This window comes from Hemibagrus wyckioides, linkage group LG29 (genome assembly GCF_019097595.1).
Source record: "Hemibagrus wyckioides isolate EC202008001 linkage group LG29, SWU_Hwy_1.0, whole genome shotgun sequence".
Taxonomy (NCBI): Eukaryota; Metazoa; Chordata; class Actinopteri; order Siluriformes; family Bagridae; genus Hemibagrus; species Hemibagrus wyckioides.
In genome coordinates this window covers 15,695,011-15,722,336 of record NC_080738.1, presented here as the reverse complement: position 1 = coordinate 15,722,336, position 27,326 = coordinate 15,695,011, and the positions used below count along the sequence as shown (strand labels likewise).

The 27,326-nt window shown below is 43.0% G+C and overlaps 1 protein-coding gene across 2 annotated transcripts in view; it reads right to left on the bottom strand.

Moving 5' to 3' along the window:
• Positions 1-27,326, bottom strand: part of fbxw7 (F-box and WD repeat domain containing 7) — a 114,306-nt gene that overhangs the window by 35,230 nt on the left and 51,750 nt on the right. The gene's annotated exons all lie outside the window — the stretch shown is intronic.

Below are 27,326 nucleotides of genomic sequence, written 5' to 3'. Positions count from 1 at the left end.
GGGGTGTGTTCTATTTTGAATGACGCTGCCTCAGTAGGGTAGATCATTTGTTTGGGGTGTGTTCCATTTGGAATGACGCTGCCTCAGTAGGGCACATCATTTGTTTGGGGTGTGTTCCATTTGGAATGAGGCTGCCTTGGTAGGGTGCATCGTTTGTTTGGGGTGCGTTCCATTTAGAATGACACTGCCTTGGTAGGGTTCATCGTTCGTTTGGGGTGTGTTCCATTTAGAATGACGCTGCCTAGGTAGGGTGCATTGTTTGTTTGGGGTGTATTCCATTTAGAATGACGCTGCCTTGGTAGGGTGCATCGTTTGTTTGGGGTGCGTTCCATTTAGAATGACACTGCCTAGGTAGGGTACATTGTTTGTTTGGGGTGTGTTCCATTTGGAATGAGGCTGCCTTGGTAGGGTACATCGTTTGTTTGGGGTGTGTTCCATTTGGAATGAGGCTGCCTCAGTAGGGTACATCGTTTGTTTGGGGTGTGTTCCATTTGGAATGAGGCTGCCTCAGTAGGGTACATCGTTTGTTTGGGGTGTGTTCCATTTGGAATGAGGCTGCCTTGGTAGTGTACATCGTTTGTTTGGGTTGTGTTCTATTTTGAATGACGCTGCCTTGGTAGGGTGTATCGTTCGTTTGGGGTGTGTTCCATTTAGAATGACGCTGCCTTGGTAGGGTACATTGTTTAGGTTGTGTTCCAGTTGGATTGAGGCTGCCTTGGTAGAGGACTTGTTTTGTTCAGATTGTGTTTCATCTAGAATGAGGCTGCATAGAGTCGGAATTTTGGGTTTGGGTTGTGTTCCATTTAAAGCGAGGCTGCCTAAATAGAGAGCATTTCTAATTTAAACTGTGTTCTTTCAGTGTTTCATTAGGAAATGACTAAGAGCAGTTTTTGGTTTGGGTTGTGTTCTATTTAGGGAGTTTTTGTGTAGCTTATATTTTTGTCTGTCTCTTTTCCCTTTGAAATGAGGCTGCCTATTTAGGGGACATTGTGTCTTGGTTTAGAATGGTGCTGCCCAGTTGCGGTACTTTGTGTGTTGAGGTTGTTTTTGGCTTCCTTAGAAAGGGCACATTTTTGTGCTGGTTTTGGGCAAGGCCGCCTACCTAAGGGTCTTGGTTCTGTATGAATCGGGTCGTTTAGGGCGAGGCCGCCTAGGTAGGGGAATTCTGGTCCAGATGAAGCGAGGCTGCCGAGAACAGAAGAATTATTCAGCAGCGTTTTTACTCTTTTTTTTTTTTTTAACCGCATTCATTTTCACAAAGTAATTTCCACAAAATAGTCCATCATATAAACGGAGATGTGTTTAGTTTTTCCATTAGGTCCTGTTCCTGTGGAACATCTTGAAGAGGAATAACAGGATGACTCATCAGAAGAGCGCAAGATAAACACACACACACACAAACTATTCATTCTCCTTCATCACATCATCACTTTATCCAAACCGTATCTGTTAAACCTGCGTCTCAAACCGCCATCCTATCCCCTCCCTCAGTGTGGTAGATGTAATGTAGCTAGCTAGGAACACACACTGCTGCATGCGGCATGACGGGAAAGATGAATAAATAAAAAACAGACGTTGAAAGAAAGACGGAGCGGAGCTGATGTAATACAACAGCAATGAGGAATTCACACAGACAAAGACTTCAGAGATTCTGCTCAGATTGCGCGCTGCGACTTGCGCGCTTCCACGTCTTTGCTACGCGGTAAATTAAGACCATCAGTTAGTAAAACACCCCGTTTACACGTGTTCGATTCCATACCTTATGATCGAGGTAAGCTAGCTATATAGCTATGTAGCGTTTCCACGGCAACAGTCGGGCGCTAAATATATATTTCCATACAGAAACTTTCCCTTCTCACATTTTACACACACATTTTTTCTTCTCTACGTTCTAAGCTTTAATACCCCGTGGTTAAAACGCTATTTAACGCTAGCAGCGAGGTTAAAAATGGCTCTTAAGCCACGCCCCCTTTTTACTCAGGAATGCCCACCTTGCATCCAAACCTTGCAGCGCCTGGTGTTGACACAGAGGCAGAGGATTCTATAATAACTAACACGTGTGTGTGTATGTGTGTGTGTGTGTGACTGAGGTTGTTAACGTTTAATAATTCAACACTTGGATTCGTCCTCGCTTCCTGCCTCAAGGCAACAAACTGTCCCACTGCAGCATGCACACACATGCACACACACACGCACACACATGCACACACACACGCGCACACATGCACACACGCGCACACGCAGGCAGGAAACATATGGTATGATAACATCTTTGAAAGAGAATGGGAGTTTGGGGGCGGAGCCTAAAACACCTGCAACTGTCGCACTCTAGCAAATACAAAGCAATTAAATAAATAAACAAAAACAAACAAACAAATAAACAAAAACAAATGAGAGAGAGACTGAAGGCATAAAACCTGGACGTCTCTCCGTCCCTCTTGTCCCTGGAGTCTGGATTTATTCATGAGCACTTAACTCCTGTATCAGTTATATATTATTGATAAAGGACAGATTGGTTCTTTTAAATAATCCAGGCGTTTCCCTCGCAGCTCGAGTTTAGAGGTGCTGATGTGGAATGTCTGTACTTGAACCTATACGACAAAGACGACCTTATCCGGAATTTATACCCCGGCCATGACGGTAGCTCGACTCCGATTGGTCGAGAGGGAAGTTGGTGATGAGCTTTCTGCAACGAAGTAGATTATTGTTTCTATAGTAACAGCTCCTTCATACATTATAACAGCAAACGTTTTGGGACACTCCTTCAAATCATTGAGTTCAGGTGTTGATCTCCATCCCTTAGTTCCAGTGAAATGAACTCTTAAAGCTTACCAAGACATTTTGGACAATTTCATGCTCTTTGTGGGAACAGTTTGGGGATGACCTCTTCCTGTTCCAATATGACTGCACATCAGTGATCAAAGCAAGGTCCATAAAGACATGGATGAGCGAGTTTGGTGTGGAGGAACTTCACAGAGTCCTGACCTCAAGCCAATAGGAGTGTTGGGTGAATTTTTGACCGTTCCTCTAGAAGTGCATTTGTGAGGTCAGGCACTGATGTTGGACGAGAAGGTCTGGCTCGCAGTCTCCACTCTAATTCATCCCAAAGGTGTTCTGTGGGGTTGAGGTCAGGACTCGCTCATCACCATCCTCACTCATCCATGTCTTTATGGACCTTGCTTTGGTCACTGGTGTACAGTCATGTTGGAACAGGAAGCGGTCATCCCCAAACTGTTCCCACAAAGAGCATGAAATTGTCCAAAATGTCTTGAAGCATTAAGAGTTCCTTTCACTGGAACCAAGAGGCCGAGCCCAACACCTGAAAAAACCTGAAAACCAACACCTGAACTCAATGATCTGGAGGGGTGTCCCAATACTTTTGGAAATACTGTGTAGGAACTTGTACGTTTAGCTGAACAGGAATGTGCGTAACCGTTGATATGGTGATGTTTTATGACTGTGTTATTATTATTGTAGAAGGAGTCTCAACATTTTCTCAGTAACATGACATGCTGTGTATATTGTTTTATTTTTTACAAGTCCAGAAATGGCTGTTAATAACTGCTATAATGTAATAACTTGATAAATGCAGCTATCATATGGATCATATCATATCAAATGCTATGGTTTCTATAGTAACAGCTTGTTTACAGATGATCTACTACTTCATTTTGTGTTATTATTGAGATGGTTAGGCTTTCTGTAGGAAGGTTTATGGAAGGAGTCTCCAGTCTCAGCACTTTAGTTTCACTTTCTAACATGACAGGGTTATAACGGGTACTAAGGGTTAAAAAGCATCACTGAGGAATATTAATGTTAACTAAGGAATATCAGGATGCAGATTTTCTGATAGTAGAGTTATTGTATGATGGAAAGTTCATTCGGCCTTAAGTCTGATATTTCCTTTGGTGTGTTTATTGTTGCTGTGTTTTATACAGCGCAGAGCCGAGACGCTATACTGCACCTGCACTCATCTGTGAGAACAGCAACACAGCTGCATGACACACACACACACACGATTAGATATACTGATGAAGGATGAAGCTCATTCGCTGCTGCTCTGGATGTGCTCAGTGTCTGAAACACACCCTGAGCTCGGTGCCTGATGTGCTGAGACACTGCAGCTGCTGCTCCTGGAACAGGTTCATAGCGCCTCTCTCTCTCTCTCTCTCTCTCTCTCTCGTTTCTCATAAACGCTCGCTCCATCCGCTAACAGCTAGCACACCAAATCTCTACCCTCTAATATTCTCGTCACAGTCAAAGACACAAGTGACGCTCGAGCGCCAAGATATTGTCCTTCTCATCTGGCGTGTCGGCTTGTAAATTGACGACGCCGAACGCGGATTTGTCGAACGTCTTCAAGTGCCAGGAAACACACAGAGTCACTAATGACAGCGAGCGAACGACACACACACACACAGCGCTGCCTTCTGATGCTCCTCATAACGGGAACAATTAGTGACTTTGATGAACCTAATGTCTGTTTATCTTTAATAGGCTGCTACATTTCTCCCAGAACGCGGCTCTGCGGCTCTTCAGACAAGCTACGATTATAATTCGGTATATAAACCATTTGATAAGTAACTCTCCAAAACGAGGACTTAAACCAGCAATATGAAGAGTAGGCGAGAATCAATGTGTTTAAGGAGAGATGTGGGAGCTTCTCACAGTGTGAGGCGGTGTATAAAGTGCTATACTGTTTATACTGACTGAAGGCTACACTATATGTGCACTATATGCATCCCCACTCTCTTGTGTAACCGTAATTGATCTCTTTATGATTAGTCCTTCGAGGGTCTACAAAAAGGATTTCAGGAGAAATCCCAGAGTCGTCATGATTTTACTGAAGAATCCAAATTGTTCCAGGTACGAAACAAGGTCATGGATGGAAATGTTTTTATTGCTGATAATTTAAAGTATAGCCCATAAGATCACCGAGATATTATTTTAAAGCTACTCAGTATCTACAAAATAAAAGCGCAAAGTATCTAGTGAAGTCGCAGTATTTTACAACAGATACGTTTCTGTACGATTGTGAACTCGCAGTGATTTTAGTTTGAGCAGATCTGGCAACCCAGAGTGTGCCCAAAGATCTGATCACATACAGCAAAAACAAAAATATTGCAAGTCAAAAGTTAAACATCTAACTCGAGGGTTTTCGTGGGTAAGGTGATGTGGGCGTGGCATTGTCAGGCAACAGAAACAACAAACTGGGCTTTCTTTGACCTGTCTATGACTTTCTGTTAATTACCCCGCCTCCTTTAGTCCACTTCGAGCTGCTTTCCGTAATGAAATCCAACAATATAATGAAATCAAGTTGCTGAATAGTTTCGAATAAGAACAAAAACCTTCGCAGATGTTATAAAGTGCTCGGGATAAGTGCACCTTGAATGTGTATTGCGTAACTGATTACAGCAACGTGAGCGTACTCATGGTGTTTTCGCCGGGATCTGCTGGAAACGAGGCTTTGATCTCACTGGTATTTAAATTCATTGCAGTGTTTTGGGTATAATTTGCAAAGTCCCGAAAGAGACTCTAAATCAAAACCGCCCGATACTCATCTCTATAAAGCCGTGCAATGCTTTTGTCCTGGAGTTTAAAAGCGCACCGTGTTCGGGTAGTTAAGCTGAAGCTGTTGTGCAGGCGTGTTAAAGTTAAACGCCGCCGTAATTACAGCTCTTACAGGAGTTGAGATTCACAGCTACGCTCGGAAGGAAATCGGAACGAGTGAATGTGAGGGAGGGAGGGATACGGAGCGAGGGTGAGAGGTATAGGTAGAGCAAAGGGGGAGTGTGATCCAGTGAGAATAAGACAGAAAAACAGCAATTACAGTCACTTCTCCAGATTCTCACATCTCGTCAGATCCATAAGCATGGACCAGACTAGAGAAAATTCCTCTGATGGCTTGGAAAATATCTTGATGAAAATGGAAACAAATGGCTGTGTTTCAATCAGATGTAGGAAATATTCTTAAGAGCAACAAGATGCACAGGTGCACAGCATTATAAAGGGACTGGAACACGCTGGTGACGTGGTTTATTTTCCGAAAACGCTGTTTCCACTTTATACAAACCTTTACACCTACGGCCCCAAACTACCTACTGCTGTAAGGAACGTGTGGGAACAGTACACTATGTGTTCTGAACAGAGATCTCGGCGAGAGACAGAGCACAGGTAGTGTCCTAGCATGTCATACTAATGTATTTGGTCGCAATTTAGGACGTAACCCAAAACAGACAGATGGAAAAAATATTACAAAAATCAGTAGTACAAAACCTTCAAACCCGCTATCCAGGTCTGTTCTCAAGATAGCTAACGCTAGGCAAACATTTTGTTTGTGTATTTAGATCCAAAAGACAAATCTGCAAGCAAGCTAACAGCTGTGATGAGGTCATGTGATACTGTTAAGCCTGAAGCATCTGCCCCATTTGTTACACACTAACCCGATGCGTGAAATTTGCTGATGTTTCCAGAATGTTCTTCTTTCACACTGGTCCATTTGTCTTCTGGATGATTTAAGGCATCAGTTCAGAATAATGATGTGTATACGTTGTACTGGTTTGTGTGTTCGAAACCGTAGGCTTTGTGTGTTAAAATACTCGGTTTAAACAGATGCCAGAGATTTACCAGCTGAAGCCATCAGTAACCCGCTGGGCCACTGCAGTTCTTAGGATAGTTTCTTTTGCTGAAAGTCATGAAGGCAGCTTGCGAAGTCTGCGGGGACTGTAACTCTGGAGCAGCTGTATGGAAATGAGGAAGTGCAGGCTGCGCAGTCAGACGGCCCGCCCTGCAAGAGTTCAGAAACAAGGCCCCCCTCTCAGCAGCCTCGTTCCAGCCATGAGCTTGGCATATTAGCCATTCAGGAAACAAATAAGACCTCCAACAGAGGCGGACCGCCCAAAAAAAGAACGAAAACAACTCGGCGCGAGGAGGCAGAGACCAAAGAACTCTTTGAGAGAAGCATGGGTACAGGCCGTCTGCTCGAGTGAAACTCCCTTCCATACACCAGCATATGCTAATGATTTGCTATACAATGCGCCATGAGCTCAACACCCATGACAATATCACGTCTTCTTTCAATAACATTAAAGCACTGAGCCGTGGGTTATATAAATGGTGATCTAACTATAAAACTTGCTCAGTGACTGATTAGAATGCACCACGTCTGTTGAGTCTTTTCCCTTTGATGGAATATTTGTCCATTTCCACTGAAGATAATCATCTTCTGATGTCCATTTTGGGGAATGATCCAGACAGGGTTTAATTCTCACTTACTTTCACTGGGATTGTATAATGATGGGTCAATGAATGCCATTTGGAAACTTTTATTGAAGAATCTGCAAACAGGAAACCTTTCACTGAGCGCAAGTGGAAACTGACTGCCTCTGAGAGCCGTCCAGTCACTGCTACTGGGAGAACTTTCTGCTGACTGCCACAGTCCACTGAATTCCAATTGAAAAGAACTGACTCTGGGAAAAGTTTAGTGACTGCCACTGGGAAAATCCCCTGGCAGAACCTTCCACTGGGAGCCTAGAAGGGCTACTGAAGTCTCCATCACTGAATAAATCAATACTGTTGCTTCTACTAAGAGAACACTCAACTGACAGCCACTGGGAATCTTCCAGTAGGAACTTGGTACTGAGAACTGTCCACTGACTGCTGGTGAGAATTGTGAACTAATGAGAATGGTTTATTGACTGCTACTGGGAGAACCTTCTACTGATTGCTTCTGGGAACTGTCCACTGATTGTTACAGGGAATGGTTCATTAGATGCTACTGAGAACTGCCACTAGGAACCTGGTACTGGGAAACTTCAACTGGCACATGGCCTGCTACTATGAACCTCTTACTGACTGCTGCTGGCAAATGTCCACTGTGAGAACATTCCACTGACCACTGGGAACCTGGTACTGGGAAATATCGACTGAGAAAACTTTCTCCACCTACTATCAGCAAACCCAGTGACTGCCACTGGACGGTCCACTGTGGGCCTGGGAACGGATTACAGAGACACACTCTCCAATCTTTACTGTCCCTTACTCGTTCCTCTCAGCGGGGGCGGCAAAAGCAGCCCTGATGACCTCCTTCCCAGCTCCTGGTTGCTTGGCAACACTGAGAGGGTTGAATGGCCAGAGGGATGCAGAGGCATATCTGTGGCCTGATGCCTGATGCTGTGAATCTGGAGGGACTTTTCCATCGCACATTCGGTCTAAACCGTGAAAAGATGAAGCGTAACAGTTATACACGGCTAGATATAAGTGTTACAGTATTATCCTTCATGTTGTTTTTTCAGATGTTTTGTCCTAAAGCATCACTTGGTGCTAAAGCATGCAGATTCTGCTGATTCATCCATGTGCCTTTTCAGTACTAAGTGTCCCTCCTGAGGGTATCTAATGAAGCAGGCAAGCTCGTCCATTTCACAAACGCTGGGTTTATTTCAGGAGTCAGCTGTTACGTGAGGTGTCAATGCAGGGTGTAGAGCTGGAGGAAAAACTCTCCAAACTCTTTCATTCAGCTGGACAACAGCATCATAAACCTCTAACCAAAGCCTATTCATACTGCCCAGATAATCTTTAAATTTTCCTCATAATCTCTCAGTGTGTGCGTCCAGCCCTGGCTCTCTCGCTCTGTCTCTCCATCTGCCGAGACATTAGCTCTGCGCTGGATGTGGGGATGTGGGTTAATTACTATTCTGGGACTGTACTTTCACAAACAGCCACACTGTTTTTTTTCCTACCATCCGGCCGGTTTATGGTCCAGACAGATTTTAATATCCTGTTGCTTCTGAAAGCAAATAAAAGATGACACAGGCTAACACAATGCAATTAAGAAGAATCAGAGCGTGAAGCAGGTCAGGATGAGCGGAGTGAAGAAACCGACTCGGGGTGGGGGAGACGGGAGTTTATTTGAAATCCGTCTGACACGGTAACTCACTTCGACAGACTTTCTTAATGCTAACAGAGACAAAGACACGGTGTTAGAACTGCAGCTGTGGACATCCTTTAAGAATGTCTTGTGTTTTAAGTATTAAAAGAAAACATGACAGGATGATGTGTTGCCTTTCCCACCACAAAAAAAAGATGACTACAGTAACTTGTCAGCAATTACGGTTCCTCTCCTAATTCAGATAAGTAACTCAATCACTCTTTACAGCCGTGGTGAGGGGACAAGCATCTCAGAAAGTCCAACACTTCGACATTTGAGGCAGCAGAAGTTTGTTGTGTTGCTGAGAAACCTCAAAGCTCTACAGCTTTTTAGACTCCGACACTGGAGACGTCATCTGTAAGTGCTGAACAAACATCTCCTTCACCATGTTAATGAGGATAAACTTTACGTTGTTAACTAGCCAATCCATTTATTATTAGACGTCTGTTTATTAGAGGGTCCGACTTTCTGTCTAAGAAAAAATCTGAGCGGTCTGTGGGAGAAAAATTTAAAAATCCGACTGTAAACACGAGCCACAGAACATTCTGTCCTGGGAGTGAGGATGCGGAGTGACCGCCTAGCGTGTCCGATGGCGTCTCCACCTGGACACATTCTGCCACAGGAAACACTCGCAGTCCGAGCTCTGCACCGTCAGATCACCATTAAGATGTGAAGGGACGCTTAACACTTTAGTGATCGGTTTTGCTACGCTCTGTACACCACACCTCTCTTCTTTTTGGAGCGCTGGCTACAAATGTCCTATTGAAGGATGAAGGAAAACTCCTAGCATTCTCTCTCTCCATACATCACACACTGTATAGATATTTATATACACCACACACACACTATCTCTCCGACTCGCTGCATCGCTTCCTTAAAGCCGTCCCATGATTCAGACACAGACAGATGAAGAGGCTAACCGGTGGTGACTTATATCACAACGTGGGAGTGATGAACGTTTGTTCCTACTGTAAGATTCTTTCCAAATTGCCGAGCTGTTTATACGACTGGTGTGTAACTATTTATACGCCTTACACATGCCTGGAAAGGAAAGAAAAGGAAAACATCAGTACGCCTAAAACCTCCGAGCGTTACAGATTCTCCGAGATCGCTATCGAGTAAATCCGTTATTAGATCAGCGTCAATAGAAATCTTTTCATTAAGCTTGTACCGGTGTGTTTTATTGTACACCACCACAGCGTAATGTTTGCACACGTAATAAAGTCTTTATTAGCCTCTCTCCTCTGCAGAACACAAAATCTCTCCTGCTCAATAGTGTAAAGATCAGAGAAGGTGAGATTTGTGTTTTAAAAAAGCTTTTACAGATAGCGAGGACACAAAGACATGAAAGGCGAGAAAGATGTGGACATGGTAGATATCGATAATGTTTACACACGAATGATAAAAGGATGAATACAATACAAACATGGGGGACATTTGACATGAAAGAGTGCAGCGTGTGTGAACTCGCCTTCCTGAGAGAGCAACTCCGTCCTCTGGACAACTTTCTCACGCTGGGAAAAAGTTTGAGGTCTGAAGTAGATGAATAATCTCACAGGGAGACATGGGGCGCGTCTCAATCTGGTCAATTAGTGTACACTACTTGGGGCTCTGGTAAGGACTCGATACGTTTTCTGTTCCAAAACCTCGCGAAATTTCTAGCTATTGGATATCGTTAACACTTCAAAGTCGTTAGACGCAAATGCGAATGTTCCAGTGAACTGAAACTACACTGACTCTCTGATCAGCTGACGACTGGACTAAAGAGAGACCAAGGTTTTAGAAATTAGCGCATGTTCTAGCTAGCACCATTGAAGACTGTTAGCATTTATGGACAGGGCTGCTCAGGAATCCGGTCAGGTTGACGAATATCTGGGAAGGGGACACCTCAGTGTCCGCAGATGCTGATAGATCGCCATGGAAACACAATTAAGACACGCCCCTTCTGTGATACGGTCTATAACTCGCAGTTGTTCCTGAACTTTACTTTTTTTTTTTTTTTTTTGCATAGTAGTGATGTTTTTAAGAATAATGAAGGCCGAGTTCATGGAAAAAGCCATCGGCATCTTTTTTCAGAACTCCACCATACATTAGTGGAAGGAGGACAAATCAGGCAGAGGAATATTTGGGCAATCAGCCACTGGAGCATCTCGTCTCTCAGCCAAAGCGCTGAGACAATCAAAAAGGCAAGCATGCGGAGAAACACAAAGCTTGGTGCAGGGCTCAGAGCTAGCGTTTGCTGTTTAATGAGGAAGGGAGGGAGTGTAGGAGGAGGAGGAGGAGGAGGCCGTGTCGTCTTCTTAAAGCGCCCTTCATCCTCTGATCTCTAAAACAAGTGTGCCGTGCGTTTAAAAGCCCGACGATCTCGTCTCAGGAGGACGGACGGAAAGTGCGCGTTAATTAAAACGTTGCTCTAATCTCTAGCGACGGCTTTTCTTGCCAAAAAAAAAAAAAGTTACAAAGTTCTGTGTTTATTAATTAAGCGATGTAATTGACTGGAAAGGGGCTTGACTGTGTTCCTACAATTAACCCACCTACAGCAAAAGCCCTTTCTCTACATCTCCATGTGCCGTTTCCTCCTTAAACGAGGAACCGTAGCCGACGAGACGTCATTCCATCCCCGTGAGAACGAGCGGAATCGTTGTGGGAAATAGAGAGAGGAATCAGGAGAGGAAAAACAGACAATAATGAACCGGTGTAAAGAACTAATCCGCACACACTGTCACTGTGCTGCCTGATGATACCGAGAGGTTTCACGTGTTTCCTCACGACGTGTCCTGATCAGCTGTGACTGTTTTACTCGAGCAGATGGTGACGTGAAGCTGCTTCACCACACGGCGAGGATGGAAGCGAGGTTTAAATAAGCTAATCCATTACTTTTAGTTTAGCTCTACGTTGTTCGTAATAGGATACGACATCGTGAGCTCACAGAGTCTTGAGTTCACACAGCCATGAGCTCGAATAATCGCTCTCGACAGCCGTGATGAGCTGAAAAGCATCTCAGCTGCAGTGAAATGTGAGGCAGATGAGCTACAGAGGCATCGGCTTTCCTCCTCTCAGTGGAATAAAGGACTGAAATACGTCCTCCTGTGTGTTTCCAGTCTTCAGATGGAGAGATAACTGAGAAAAAAGCAGCATCCAGGTGAAGAGGTTCCACGTTAACGGCTGTAATGTAAACTTAAAGACAATTAGAATCGAAATAAAAGCTACTATTTATCCAAAACCTAAAAAACCCAGGGCTTTACTTATTTATTTATTTTTAATCACTTGATCCTCACCCGAGCGCACGGCTTCCTGCCTGCACTGAATCAACAGCGTTTTAATCACTGTAAACTGAAGGAGGTGAAAAATGCATGAAGCCTCTTTCATCTTGCTAATGCTTTGCGAAACACACACACACACACACACACACACACACACACACACCCTGTTCCTTTGGGTTATGCTAAATCCTTAACAAATAGACGACAAACAAGGAAGCAGTGAGTGTGCAGAGTACAAACCTTATCAGCTTGTTTTACACATCACACCGCTCGGGAGTGATCTTTATGTTGCAGGCTAAACACACATCTCCTACACACACACACACACCTCCTACACACACACACACATTCCATTGACATTATGATTACTGTAACTAATTCTTTCTACGCCTACGCCTACGTTCACACCACACCCCACCTTCACCTAAGCAACTGACGAGAAACACTCTTCTGTGTTTACTGAAATAAAAGATCAGGAGAATTCGGGGGAGGATGTTTGCCTGTATCGTTATTTAAACACACACACACGGTCCTGGTACAAAACTCTGAGCAATGAAATATTAAAAAATAAACAAAATAAAGAAGTGATCCTCAAGTCAAGGAACAGATGACCAGAAAAGGAGGAGTGTGTGTGTGTGTGTGTGGCTAATCAGATCACACCCAGGTCTCGTCAAACTGATCCGGCGCTCCTCTGGAGGATTCCCTTCACAAGGTTAAATCGCTCAAGGTGTGTTTACATTACTGTGTGTGTGTGTGTGTAGGTCTTGTTTACTCAGTATCATAGATGATAGAAAGAGCCGAGTCTGAACGGTCCACAGCATCGCTCTGACTCCGACCGCAGCCCCGGAGTGATGACTCTAACGCAGTGAAATTCGATGGAGGTGAAGATTAAGATTACAGTCTGCGGTTTAACGTCGCTAACACGTCTCATACCATGAGGCTGAGACCTGAAAACCATCAAGAGCATTTTATCTGTGGCTGAAAATATGTTTACCGGAGAGAGAGAGAGAGAGAGAGAGAGACAGGGGTGGGGAGGAGCAAGACAGCCAGAGAGGTAGAAAGAAAGAGAGAAAGAGAGACAGGGAGGGGGAGCGAGAGAGGGAGAGACAGAGAGAAAGAGAGAGTGAGCGAGCGAGCAAGCGAGAGAGAGACAGAGAGAGTGAGAAATCAAGTTGAGACAGAAAAGCATCAAAAGAAAAAGAGAGAAAGAAAGAAAGAAAGAAAGAAAGAAAGAAAGAAAGAAAGAAAGTTGAGACAGAAAACCATCAAAAGAAAAAGAGAGAAAGAAAGAAAGAAAGAAAGAAAGAAAGCATTTTAACTGAAGTGGATTGAAAGTAAATGACAGGTGTTCTTTTCTTCCTGCTGCTGAAATCCACACACTTACAGCTGGAGGATCGTCCAGATCACACTGAGGGTCAGAGTGTCTGATTCTGAACAATGGACCTCACACACACACACACACACACACACAGACCACTGAGCAGCATTCTGAGGACCTGACCTAACAGAGGAACATCCTGTATGTTATGAGGAGGTCAATGACTGCTGGACGACACAGGACATAAAGTCCTCATGTATAAACCGTGTAGCGCGCCGCAGACGCCCCACATGCCGGAGACTCGATATCACGAGGGAAACGTCTGCCGAGACGTGAGAAACAGCAGTGAAACCCTGCGCGGGGAATAAACAGCGCGGCGGCCCTGCGGTGCGGCCCGGGAGATGAAAGCGCGGGAGCTGCGGCGTGTTTGCTGAAGGATCGGCTTTCTCAGAAGTGAAGCACGGCTCTAACTGGGAGCAGATGGAGGCACGGCGTTAACGTGTTAAAGCAGACATCACACACAAAGCTGGAATCACTCAGCGCCGCTCCGAGACAGAAACGCTACCTGAGTCCATTTATTACACCAATTAACCGGATGGTGGTCATGACTGTGATTTGTTTCCTCCTCTGAAGTCCCGCCGCTGGGGTGTTCTCCACTCTGATTGGTCAGAAGGTGTTTCAGTGCGTTTCCAGCACAGCGGCGGTGACGGTCGTGTCAGCGGTTATATATGTTAATGTGCTGCTTCTCCTAGGTTTCTATAGAAACAGCTCACTTTCTGCAAAAACATGGCAGTCTCCAGTGACACAGCACTTTAACAGGCACAGGGTTTAACTTCTGTCAACATATGAGACGGAGGATACGCTGCTCTTCACTTTAACTTTCATTTCAACATTACACACACACACACACACACACACACACTCCACAATGTGAAAGTAATAAATTTTAACATCTGTTATATATAATCTCCCCCCCCCCCCACCAACACAGTCGCTGGTTATAACGCACAACACCAAAGTGTTTATCACTCTGAGTCTGTTTGGCTGCTCAATACAACAATAATAATATTTTTTTAATTAATTTTATATATACATTTTTTAGCAATGTGGCTTCACAAAAATGGCAAAATAATATAAATATTATTTCATAATAAAAAATAAATAAAATAAACATTATATATATATTATTCATGTTGTATTAATTTTATATATTATTTTATAACAATGTGGCTTCACAAAAATATTATTAACAATAACAACACCACTTATAATTCTTATTACTTTTTAAATTAATAGTATTTTTCTATTAATTTTATATTTTATTTTATAAGTGTGGCTTCACAAAAATGACAAAATAATAATAATAATAATTATTATTAAGCCAAAATTCTTGCCCTTGATATTGCAATACAAAGTAAAGAAATAAATCTAAATATTATTCATCTATCCATCGATGGTCTCGCTGATATTTATACGAATCGATCAATATATATCCGATCTATATAGATTCAATATAAAAATACAATATTAGAACCAGGATATAAATCTGTCGCAAACATAAAACAAACAAAAAAAAGTTTTCGGTACTTTTGACACGTCGCAAATCAAACATTAAAACAAAAGCGTCCGATTTTTTTTTAATCTTCATCGCGAGTCTTTGTTTGTCTTCATCAGAGCCGAGACTCAAAGGGTCTGCGATTCGCAAAAACCGTGACACTCTGCACACTGAAAAAGTTCAAAAGCCCCGAGTTCAAAGAATCCGTCCACAACTCCGACAGACATGGTGCGGTTTATAAAGAGACACGTTTGAAGGTACGGGAGCAGCGTCTCGTCTCTCATCTGCGTCAACATTGGATATGACAGCAAAGTAAGTCTGGGGGTCTATGAAACACACACACACACACACGACCTCGGTGCGGTCTCATAGCGCTGCGGTTAATTCACCGATCTGATCATCCAAATGAATTCCTTCTCAGCTGAATATCTAATAATAATAACAATATCATCATCACCTGGAGCTTCTGACAATCCTGAAGCTTCATTACAGTTTAAAGACTAATTCCACAAGAGACCAAACTACATATGAGGATCTAACAGGCAGCCAGTAAACGAGCGCTTTATTAAAGACGTCGGAGAGTAAAGTTGTTAAGTCTGTAGACAAATGACTCAATGACAGATGCTAAAGTGTTTAGTGTAGCTACAGACAATTCTATGTCACAAATATCCAATCACATGCTCATTCATGCTCTTATCACATCAGCCAATCACGTCTCTTACAGCAGAATGAGGTATGCATCCTCATTCTCAAGGTTGTTTCACAAAATACTGATCTTCTGGAACACCACAGACTGGTGCAATAAACAGAAAACATCCAGTGGATGATAGAGGAGAAAGAACGATGGTACAGAAAATCATACACCAGATCAGGCATAACATTATGACCACTGACAGGTGAAGTGAATAAGACTGATGATCTCCTCATCATGGCACCTGTTAGTGGGTGGGAAATATTAGGCAGCAAGTGAACAGTTTGTCCTCAAAGTTGATGTTAGAAGCAGGAAAAATGGACAAGCGTAAGGATTTGAGCTTTGAGTTTGACAAAGGGACAAATTGTGAAGGCTAGACCACTGGATCAGAGCATCTCCAGCTCTTGTGGGGTGTTCCCGGTCTGCAGTGGTCAGTATCTATCAAAAGTGGTCTAAGGAAGGAACAGTGGTCAGTCAGAACAGGGTCATGGGCGGTTCATTGATGGACGTGGGGAGAGAAGGCTGGATCCGATCCAACAGACGAGCTACTGTTGATCAAACTGCTGAAGAAGTTAATGCTGGTTCTGATAGAAAGGGGTCAGAATACACAGTGCAGGACGGGTCAGGGCTGTTTTGGCAGGACCAACACAATATTAGACAGGTGGTCATAATGTTATGCCTGATCGGTGTTTAATCACTCTTTACAGCTGCGGTGAGCTGAAAGGCATCTCAGAGGAAATGGGAACAGGATGCTGAGCTTACAGAAGAGCTGGGGTTATTAATATATGCATGTCTATATACATAGATGAACATCACCCACGTTTACACTCCAGGTACGAGATTATACGCTTCGATCTGACCAATTTTATCAGAGTTAGAGGTTCGGAAAGTTTATACGGCATGTACCCTAAACATCAAAACTCTGTAAAATATTCATCTACACACATTCTGGACAAAACCTAAGGCATTTTTGAATCAGATTGAGAAAACCATCAAATCTGAGCATTCACATGGTGCATTTTTTTTTCTATGTATTGACTAATTTCCGATTCAGTTGGACAGAGATTTCACTCGGATCGATGAAAGCGGTGTTCAGATGGAGACTTTTCAATCCCATCACTAATAAATTTCTATACAGAAAACTTTCAGTAAACGTGGATTTTCTTCAGAAACTCCTGAGCTGAAATGTGAAGCTGAATCAAAGCGACTGGAACGTACAGCTTTATAAAAAGTGCTGACGTGATAAAGAGCATACAAAAACTAAATCATAAAAAAAAATAAAGGAAAACAAGAAAGGACTGCACTGGGACACAGTGTGCACCATCCAGGTGCTGAAAAACCAAACAATGAATATTAATGCAGATATAATGAGCATCAGGGATGTGTGTGTGTGTGTGGCTACTGTCATGACAATGAGCATCAGTGTGAAAATAGGACACTGTGTTATTTAGAGAGATGAAACCGTGTAGACTTTCATCAACAAAACTCCAAAAAGGGTGTGAACTGAAGCTCAATGCTGGTATTACGACACACTGCCACCTACTGACCGAGCGCAGTAAATACACCCGGGTCCACAGGCAGGGGGGTAAACGAGTGGTACAATGCTCCAGTACATACGTGTGATCATTTCCTAAATGTTTGGAGAACAAGGTTCTTACCTTCAGGAGGCAGAGGAGTCGGCGCAGGCGGAGAGGACATGGAAAAGACAAAAAGAAGAAGAAGAAAAAAGTCAGATTTATGAAAATTGTTTAGGGTGTGCATTTTTTATTGAACACTCAGAGATTTGTGTTCAGGGTGTGTAAAAGTACTTAGGAAACAAAAAACCCTAGCAACTTATTTTTATTAATATTTTTAAATAATAAACAATCACCACATTTATGAAAATATCCTCTTAATAATATATATAAATAAATAAATAATATATAAATAAAATAAAATAAAATAAAATATCTATAAGACTTTTTTGGACAGAATTTTAAAAAAAGGCTTTCAAATCTGTCTAAAATACATTTTCACACACACACACACACAAATCTGTGTCCTTATGCTGCCTTGTGAGTAATTTAGAAACCCAGTCATGCTCCCTAGCTAGGGATCCTCCTTTTAATACATTGTAATACATAATATTTTGAAGCTTGAGCTGAACATCACCGCTGTTTCAGTACCTCATGAAACGCTTTATTTTCACCCATAATGCATTAGGTGTCCGTGACGATGCATGACATTAATCTGTTAATAATCGATAATCATCATCTTGTTAATCAATGACTGGGTAAACAGCCGGGAGCTGTGTCACGGCTTTGTGTGTAACGATGGTGAGATAGAAGCTGTGCGTGTGTGTGTGTGTGTGTGTGTGTGTGTGCGCGCGCAGTGTTTCCAGGCACACAGGCGCTCCACTCGAGCGTGAACACTCGATGAAACTCTGAAAGGAGCGTAATTAGCAAACCAAAACAGAACCAAGAGGGGTTTTGGCATATGCTATTCATGCGAATGTACACAACACTGTGTGTGTGTGTGTGTGTGTGTGTGTGTGTGTGTGTGTGTGTGTGTGTGTGGTTATAAATTCAACAGCAATCCTTTCCCCTTGCTAATGAAAACCAAACCGCTTTGTTAAAAACCTCGTAACAAACAACCCCTGAAGAAAATGAAAGGAACTTCAGCGCTGGCTTTATGATTATTTTCAGTTTTAAAGCGTCCCTATGCATTATTCGGAGAGAGATAGAGAGAGGGGGAGTGTCTGGGTAGGCGGCAGCACCCCCCCCACCTCCCCCAACCCCCCTGCTGCAATACTGCGAGCGTAAAGATGCGAGTTGGATCGAGTTTGTGTGCGAAAGCTGCATCTCGCTTTGCTGCTCTGCCTGTGTGTCTCAGAGCCTCCTCTCCTTTAATACCATCTGCGTTCACTTTACTACTCCAAAAATGACGCAGCATGAAGAGAATCGGTTTACACACACACACACACACACACACACACACACACACAGGTCTGTATGAAACTCAAGACCAGCCCGAGAGAGCTTAATGCATAAACATAAAGAGGATGAATAAGTTGGAAAGTACAAAGCGTCTTTCTCCATTTAAGTCCGTTCCAATTTGGATGGAAATGACCCAGAGGAGGGACGCATGCTCTGTTCCTCTCGCAGAACCTCGGCTCCTTTCAGCTCCGAACTCCATCTGTTTGGGTTAGGCAGATGCGCTCGGACGAGGACGGGGAACACGAGTGTGGAGTGTGTGTATCACCCCGGGTCTGCTCTGATTGGCTGTGCAGATGTGGTTTGTATTTAAAGTTGAAAGAGACTCAACACCGTCTGTTACTGGTCAGAGACGCGGGGTTGGGATGATGTTTGGGGGTGAGGGTGTGTGTTGTGGCACAATTACAGTATGACTGGAGAACACTATGGTATTAATGACAGAGGCTGAAGTGTGATGGGTAGATGCTGAAATAAACACTGGTGTTGGGTTAATATTTGTATCTAAAGTTGGATTGGTGAAACCTTTTTGCCGAGGTTAATATTAGTAAGTATCTGAACAGTGACCACTGGGGTTTGGGTTGATGTTAGTGTTAGATTAGTGACCACTGGGGTTTGGGTTGATGTTAGTGTTAGATGAGTGACCACTGGGGTTTGGGTTGATGTTAGTGTTAGATGAGTGACCACTGGGGTTTGGGTTGATGTTAGTGTTAGATGAGTGACCACTGGGGTTTGGGTTGATGTTAGTGTTAGATGAGTGACCACTGGGGTTTGGGTTGATGTTAGTGTTAGATGAGTGACCACTGGGGTTTGGGTTGATGTTAGTGTTAGATGAGTGACCACTGGGGTTTGGGTTGATGTTAGTGTTAGATGAGTGACCACTGGGGTTTGGGTTGATGTTAGTGTTAGATGAGTGACCACTGGGGTTTGGGTTGATGTTAGTGTTAGATGAGTGACCACTGGGGTTTGGGTTGATGTTAGTGTTAGATGAGTGACCACTGGGGTTTGGGTTGATGTTAGTGTTAGATGAGTGACCACTGGGGTTTGGGTTGATGTTAGTGTTAGATGAGTGACCACTGGGGTTTGGGTTGATGTTAGTGTTAGATTAGTGACCACTGGGGTTTGGGTTGATGTTAGTGTTAGATTAGTGACCACTGGGGTTTGGGTTGATGTTAGTGTTAGATTAGTGACCACTGGGGTTTGGGTTGATGTTAGTGTTAGATGAGTGACCACTGGGGTTTGGGTTGATGTTAGTGTTAGATGAGTGACCACTGGTGTTTGGGTTGATGTTAGTGTTAGATTAGTGACCACTGGTGTTTGGGTTGATGTTAGTGTTAGATTAGTGACCACTGGTGTTTGGGTTGATGTTAGTGTTAGATTAGTGACCACTGGTGTTTGGGTTGATGTTAGTGTTAGATTAGTGACCACTGGTGTTTGGGTTGATGTTAGTGTTAGATTAGTGAACACTGGTGTTTGGGTTAACTTTAGTACTTGATTAGTGAACTCCGGTGTCTGTATCTGTGTTTAATCCTGCATCATCCCATCAGTTCAGGCTGCAGTGTTTACATGCCTGGATAAGCTGGAGCGCTCTATTCATAACGACTCTGCGCACAGCAGCGCTGACCTTGGAGCGGTTTGTCTTCTCACTCTGCTAATAAAAAGACGGATTCTCTCAGCTCGGATCTCATAAGAGCACAAACACTTTACAGTCGAAAATCCTTCACGTTCTCTGACTTCTAGCTAAGTGCCTTTAGCTCTCTCGGGTACATTTGCATTTCGTTCTTATTTATATAATCTATAATCACCGACTATCCTCCTCGCCGTTTATATTTCAACGTTTCGCCGCAGGAGAATTTGACTGGAAGCGGAGGATAGGCGTATGAACAGTCTTTATTACCGTAGTGTTGCTAGATTAGATAATTACGATTCTCAGACCCACGTATAGATGCATCTCTGCAGTGCAATCATTTAGCGAGGCAAGCCACCAATTATTTAATAAATATTTATTAAAATATGTCTGTGCCAGGCTTTTCTTCTCTCCAGCAGAATTTAAAAGCTCAATATCACCTAAGCGTATGAGGAGTCATGAATATTTAATACAGAGTTTCGCAACACAAGACATGCATATTTCAGTGAGTCTGTTAAAACCAGCATGAGAAAAAATTTCCCTGTCCCTCCCACCTCAGTGCTTATTCTTCTAAATAAAACAAAAGTTTAACCGTTCCACCAGGGGTTCGACACTCGGAAAAAGACACACAGCGAGTATCTACCTAAACCTTTCAAATAAATAAATAAATAAATAAATAAATAAATAAATAAATAAAAAGTTTCTCAGAAACCTCCTACACGATGCAGCATCCATTCTCCAACAGTGACTCACTTTTTTATCGCCAAAAAAAAAAAAGAAAAAAGGAAAATAAGCTGTCAGCAAACGACGATGGGAGCGTTCAGACCTGGTAGATTCATCACCATGACAACAACATACACACACAACCTTCACTTTCTGTGATAGAAGTGCAGGCATTTTGTTCATCCCGGCTCCTGGTCTAATTTTTCGACAGAGAGTGAAGAGAAAACCAAACACAGATAAAAAGTGTTCAATTCATTCAATTACTCAGACGTGCTTGTTTACCATTCTTCTCCGTGTGTGTGTGTGTGCGCGTGTGTGAGAGCAGCGGGCGAAGCACTGAAGTCCATCAGCAAATGTGGTATTCAATCAATTCTCTATTAAAATCCCTTTCATTAACAACCCCTGTCCGAATACGGACGCTCGATCCAATTTGAAACGCTTCTACAGCCTCCAGATACACAAAGCGAGGCGGACGAGGCGGTGATTCTTTATTAAACAGGTCCTTTTTTCTTCAAAAAAATAGTTTATTATTAACCTTAGATTGAGTTCCGGCGCATGAATTCTTGTCAAAGTTATTCGATCGAGCGTAGCCGGAACTACTTTTTCCGAACCAATAAATTAGCAAAACGCACAACTTCTGACCAATCAGATTCGAGGATTCTCCGTGCCTAAAATGTAATCAAATACTAAAGCTAATTTAGCTGGATATTTTCCATCTGAGTACGGTCACGTCAGCCCTGAACATAGAGTAAAATATAATCTGATGTATAATATTATCGTTTTATATCCCGTTTCTTTGGAAAGCTTTTCAGAGGTAACTTAATGATGGCTCATTATTATAATTATAGGAGGCTCGTGCAGCGGAGACTCGCTTCAGGGTTTTAGCTGGTGGGATAATCTGCATTGTCGTTGCCGTGTTTTACAGCGTTTAACATCGTCCTCCTTTTCAATCGGCACGCGTCTAATCTCCTTACAGCCGGAGCATGGAGAATGGATTACTCCTTCAGCCTCGTCTTCCTTACAATACTGGAGAGGTGCAGGTGCACGAGATCCCTTTAATATTTAGAAATCTGCACGCGCGCCGTGTTTGCTAACACTCTGATGTCTGCCTTCATTGCGCCTTTCACTGATAAACCTCTTCATTTGCAAATGCCACCTCTTGACCTCGTAGCGTTATCCTTTTCATGTCGTGTGTGTTGAAAAGCAGCGGCGGTGTGTTTAAGCGCTGTGTGCTGAGTGCGAGGGGATATTTATCGGAGTGTTCAGCGCTTTGGGAGCTATTAACGTCTCACGCGGAAATAAAAACGCGTTGCATTTTTAATTGCACGATACACAAAGCTGAAGTGGTAAACATTAAATATTGCAACGTTTCAAACGCATGTAAATAGTTTGGGAAAATAACAAACTGATAATAAACGCTGATTGATAAAATATTTGGCAACAAATGCCATCATCAGTTACTTGTTACACGCTACATCACTTCACGATTCAATTAAAATCAATGAGCTTATAAACAGTTCGATTAATTTTTTTCTACTCAACAGCATTCGTATCATTTTCAGAACATTTAAGATTTTGGGCGTCATGTCTGAAGCACTCGATTCCAAAATGAAGTCGATTCGCTGAGAATTGAAGCCAATCGATTCTGAAGCTTTGGAGTCGACTCACTGAAAATGATTCAATTCGTGTTCACTCCTGACAAGAGCGATTAATTCAGTGTCCACGTTTTTCACTTAACAAGAAAGTGGCCTTTATTTTGGATCTGAGGGTCAGAATTTAACAAATCGGGGCTGGAAAAAAAGGGACAGAATAAGATTAGATTGGGTGTGTCATTTAAAAAATAAAAAAATTAATAATAAAATAAAATAAAATAAACAGATTGTCACTTTGTAGTCTTTTTGGTAATACTGCATTTAATTTAAAGACTTGTTATTCAAATATATCCGGAAAAAATAATCAGGAATAAAAGAAAAACCAATAACATTCAGAATATGTTGAAAATGTGTTCGATCACCACCACATAACCTTCTCAATCAAATCACTTTCCTAATCTTAATTTTCGTCACTTCGTGTAGTTTGAATCATGTCCTGACCACCACGGCGTCTCTGGAGAAACATTTGTATTTAATTACGCTGGATTGGGGCCATGTCTTTAACTCAAATTTCAAAGGCAAAAACCCATACCAGACTAGTTGTGTGGAATTGTTCCCCGGGGAACGAGGACGCATTTCCGTGACGGACGACCGACACACTGAGCTCCATGTTCAGAAGCGTGCACTTGGTACTGATGATACACACATGCACATGATGGACGCTCGGACCGATCGTATATAAACCAGTTGTTCGGCACAGACGTGAAAAATATCTGCATGTTAACTTCGGCAGTGGGAGCGCAGGACTCGGCGTTCCACCGGATCAGGAACGCGGGTTATGTGAGGAGGTGTTAGCTGTCTATTTATAAAAGCTCGGTCTCTTTTACCTGAAAAGAAAACCACCAGACTTTACTCTGCGTAACACAGTGGAAATCCACTTGGTTTATTAAAAGTATAACCATTTTACACAAACAAAGAAGCTGGCCAAGTGCGTGTGTGTGTGTGTTACAGAGGAAGCCCTTACACCTTAGCTGTGACAGGTGATAAATACGCACCACAGATGCTTTAGCTCGGAAAAAGAGAATAAAATTGCTTTGAAGGTTAAACGCATGACCGTATCCCATTACATCGTAAAGCGATGTATTAAATTTTACACCACAACTGTGTATGAAAAACGTAGGGAAAAAATGTAGGATTTGGGAACCAAAAAAAAAACCATCAAATCACTGCAGTAAGAAAAGCAGGACTTGCCAGACATGTAGAGGATCTGATATTTCGGTCAGGTCACTTAACCTGGAGTGCAGATACATTATATTTATACATTTTTACACCACAGAAGGTTCGTGAGAGCAGCTGCTTGTCAGTCACACACACACACACACACACACACACACTCCTTTCGTCCAATTCAAGGAGAAGGATTTTACAGCAAGTCAAATAAAAGTGTGTATGTAATCATCTCTAGTGTCTACATTGTCTTAAAGCTTGCTCCCAAACACCAGGACATCCACACACACTTTACTGTAACAAACTTGATCACACTGTATTTTGATGATGTCCCTAATGAATACAGTAAGCTGAAGCTGGCTAAGTAAACAAAACATCCGTAAACATGCTAATGAACATTCTTGAGGTGAAGCAGGTCAAAAGTATGAGCTTAGAGTATGTGCTAATGCTTTACTGGAGGCGGGAAGAGGGCGTGGCTTCAGTCAGTATCACCGACGCAACTGGCAGATTCATATGTTGATTGGTTCATCAGTAATTTATATCGAGAAAGGAAAAAAGAATCCTCTCTTGACGTTAGCAGGTCTGACTTTACGCCAGTCATAGCCACTCAGAAATAACATCTGCTCCAGGAATGCAAGTCGCCTCCATAAGATGCACTTTCACTGCATTATCAAGCCGAGAGAGGAAGAATGTCATCCTTTTCCCCCCACAAATAGACTCAAAACTACTTATTACTGATGTTAGACCAGCTTCCTTTACCAGACGTTAAAAACCGACCGCTATCGAGTGAAGCCGCAGAATGGAACCGAGGCTGGATTTCATTAAATCATCAGCAGGAGGCAGAAAGCGAAGTCTGCCAGCTCTGTGGATCTGATGTCGGCAATAACGTTTCGCGTTTGACGTAACGGTCTGAGAATTGGCTCCCTCTCTCAATGCCTGTACCCGACCACACACAGAGAGAGACTCTGTGTGGATTTAACGAACCACGCAGTCTGAGTCACTGCTTTATATCTCAACTAAATCATTAACCAAGCAGAAAGGGAGAAAAGGACAGAGCTGGTGTAAAGTTAAAATGCTTTTAATCTGAGCAGATTTGGCTTCTACTTCTTCCAGTTCAGGTGCATCAACCCAACAAGAAAACAAGACACGAAACCCAAGTGTGGTCATGAAGGTTAGGGCCTGGCGATAAGCGGCTAGTGTTTCCAAACACCCAGAACTTTCCATGAGCAAGACGTGAGGTAGGATGTGTCAGATGGAGCCTCATATCTATCTCCAAAGCATGACAGAAGACAGAGGCGCAGTTCGTCCCAGTCATTATTTATAAACTGTTCAGATTAGAAGGTTCTTTCTCCAAAACCTGCCATCATATCTTCCAGACTTACTGGTCTGTAACCACTCCTAAACAGATAAAAACGGCAGCGTGACAGACGCCCTGAAAAAGAAATCCCAATTTTGGGGGAATTACAGCTCAGGCTATCCATTCCAACAAATAAGCAAGAGATGCACCACAAGGCTATGCTGTGCTAAATAGAGATTAGCAAGGACACAACGATTAGAGGTTTCTACCAAACTACCAGAACTTTCCTGGAAGCCTCAGTGAGGAGACATCAGGATTCATCCATGAAATTACACCAGTGACTAGTTTATGACCACATTCTTAGCGCCAGACAGGAAAGAGACAGCTTCAGCGTCTGAAATGTTCAGCATCACACATCTTCCCCTTCTTCCTAATCAAGAACAACTTCCACCTGATAAATACGAGGGCACAGTCGCTGAAGTTCCATGTTTAAGTGTTCACTTATTCGTTCAAGCGTGTCAGGAAGCATCCGGCCCTGCAAGTAAGCAAGAGATGTACCACAAGCGGAGGCTAAATTAGCACAAAAACATAGTCATTAGTGGTTTCCAAACCGTCAAATCTTTCCATGAAGCTGTCACAAAGAGAAATGAGGGAGGAGTAGAAATACCAGGTTGCACCCCTTTCATTACATCCCAAATAGCTTGGAGCCACTCGGCTCCATTAGTAAGCAAGACAAAAAAGAAGGCTAAAAACTGGAGTGCATTTATAACCAATGTTTGAATTTGGTTCCTTAACATCGTTGGTGTCTGTCATGTCTTCAGTTCTTCCCTAACCTGCTGGTCACTAAACACTCAATAGATAAGAAATACAGCTCGATATCCAGTGATCTAAGAGACCCCTGATTGTAAGGGTTACATTTTTGGGTGAGCATCAACCCATCAAGTAAAGAAAAGTGAGAGATCCCAAAGCAGGAAACAAGGGTTAGGATGATATCAATCTTTCTCCCCCCTAATTTGATGCTGGCAATTTCCACCCACTAGGTATCTCCTAACAGCTACCACCTAGAGAGGGTGAAGGCCAACACCTGCTTGCGCTAATGCACATGAAGCAACTCTAACTTCTGCATGCTTTTAAACTGCGGTTTGTGCTGCATCATAAGGCAGCGTATGGCCATACTCAGAGAAAATGGCCCCACACTTGGAGGAAAGGGCCACACACTGAAGAAAACGGGCACACACTCGGAGGAAATGGCCACATGGTGGAAAGCATCACCCCTCGACCGCACACTTGACCTCACAGACACCCACAAACGCTTAGACTCATTCTGACTGATGAGGGAAAGCGTGTACCATCCCACCCACTCAGACCTTATTTTGCTCTCTGCTCCAGAAAAGGTGAAAAGTTCTTTGTTGTGCCATTCAGAAGCCCCCAAAATCTTTCACAGAGAAATAATGTAGGAAGGGCAGGTCTGAGTCATGCCATCATCATTACATTCCAAACTATAACCAGGCTTAGACTTTGCATCAGTGTCAGACGTCTGGCAGCTGAATAGTTTGTCCTCGTATTGTCCGTAGTCGCTGGTCTGCAAGCGTGATATCCATATCCGTCCTCGATACCACCCCCTTGCTCAAGTGATTTTCAGTTTGTCTGCTTATCTGAATATCTTATCCAGCAAAGAGCTGTACCCTGTGGCTTGAAAAGAAGATCAAGCAGTCACGATTATCGGTTTCCAAACAGCCAGATTTGACCCACAGAAAGTACGAGTGAGGTCGGAACAGAAGGACTGCCACTTTGCGTGAACAGAGGAGCACACCAATGAGAAAATCAATCTGATGAGAAAATCGAGTGGCAACAGGCAAGAACCCTGAGACAGACTCAGACACTACCGATCAATAGGCGATATTGATCGTACCAGGCCCTGCTTCGCTGTAATAGGCTAAACTGTGAAATGTTCCCCGTGGGGCCCACCACCAGCATTAGTTACTTGGTAACAAGCCTTTGATAAATAAACACTGTCGTTCATCGCTAACTGAGTAATGAAGAACTTGGCGGTTTAATGGGCTGGCAGTTTGCTGAGACATGCAACGCATCCAGATATGGCCAGGGTGGGTCAGGTTTCACGCAGATGTAGCTATAAT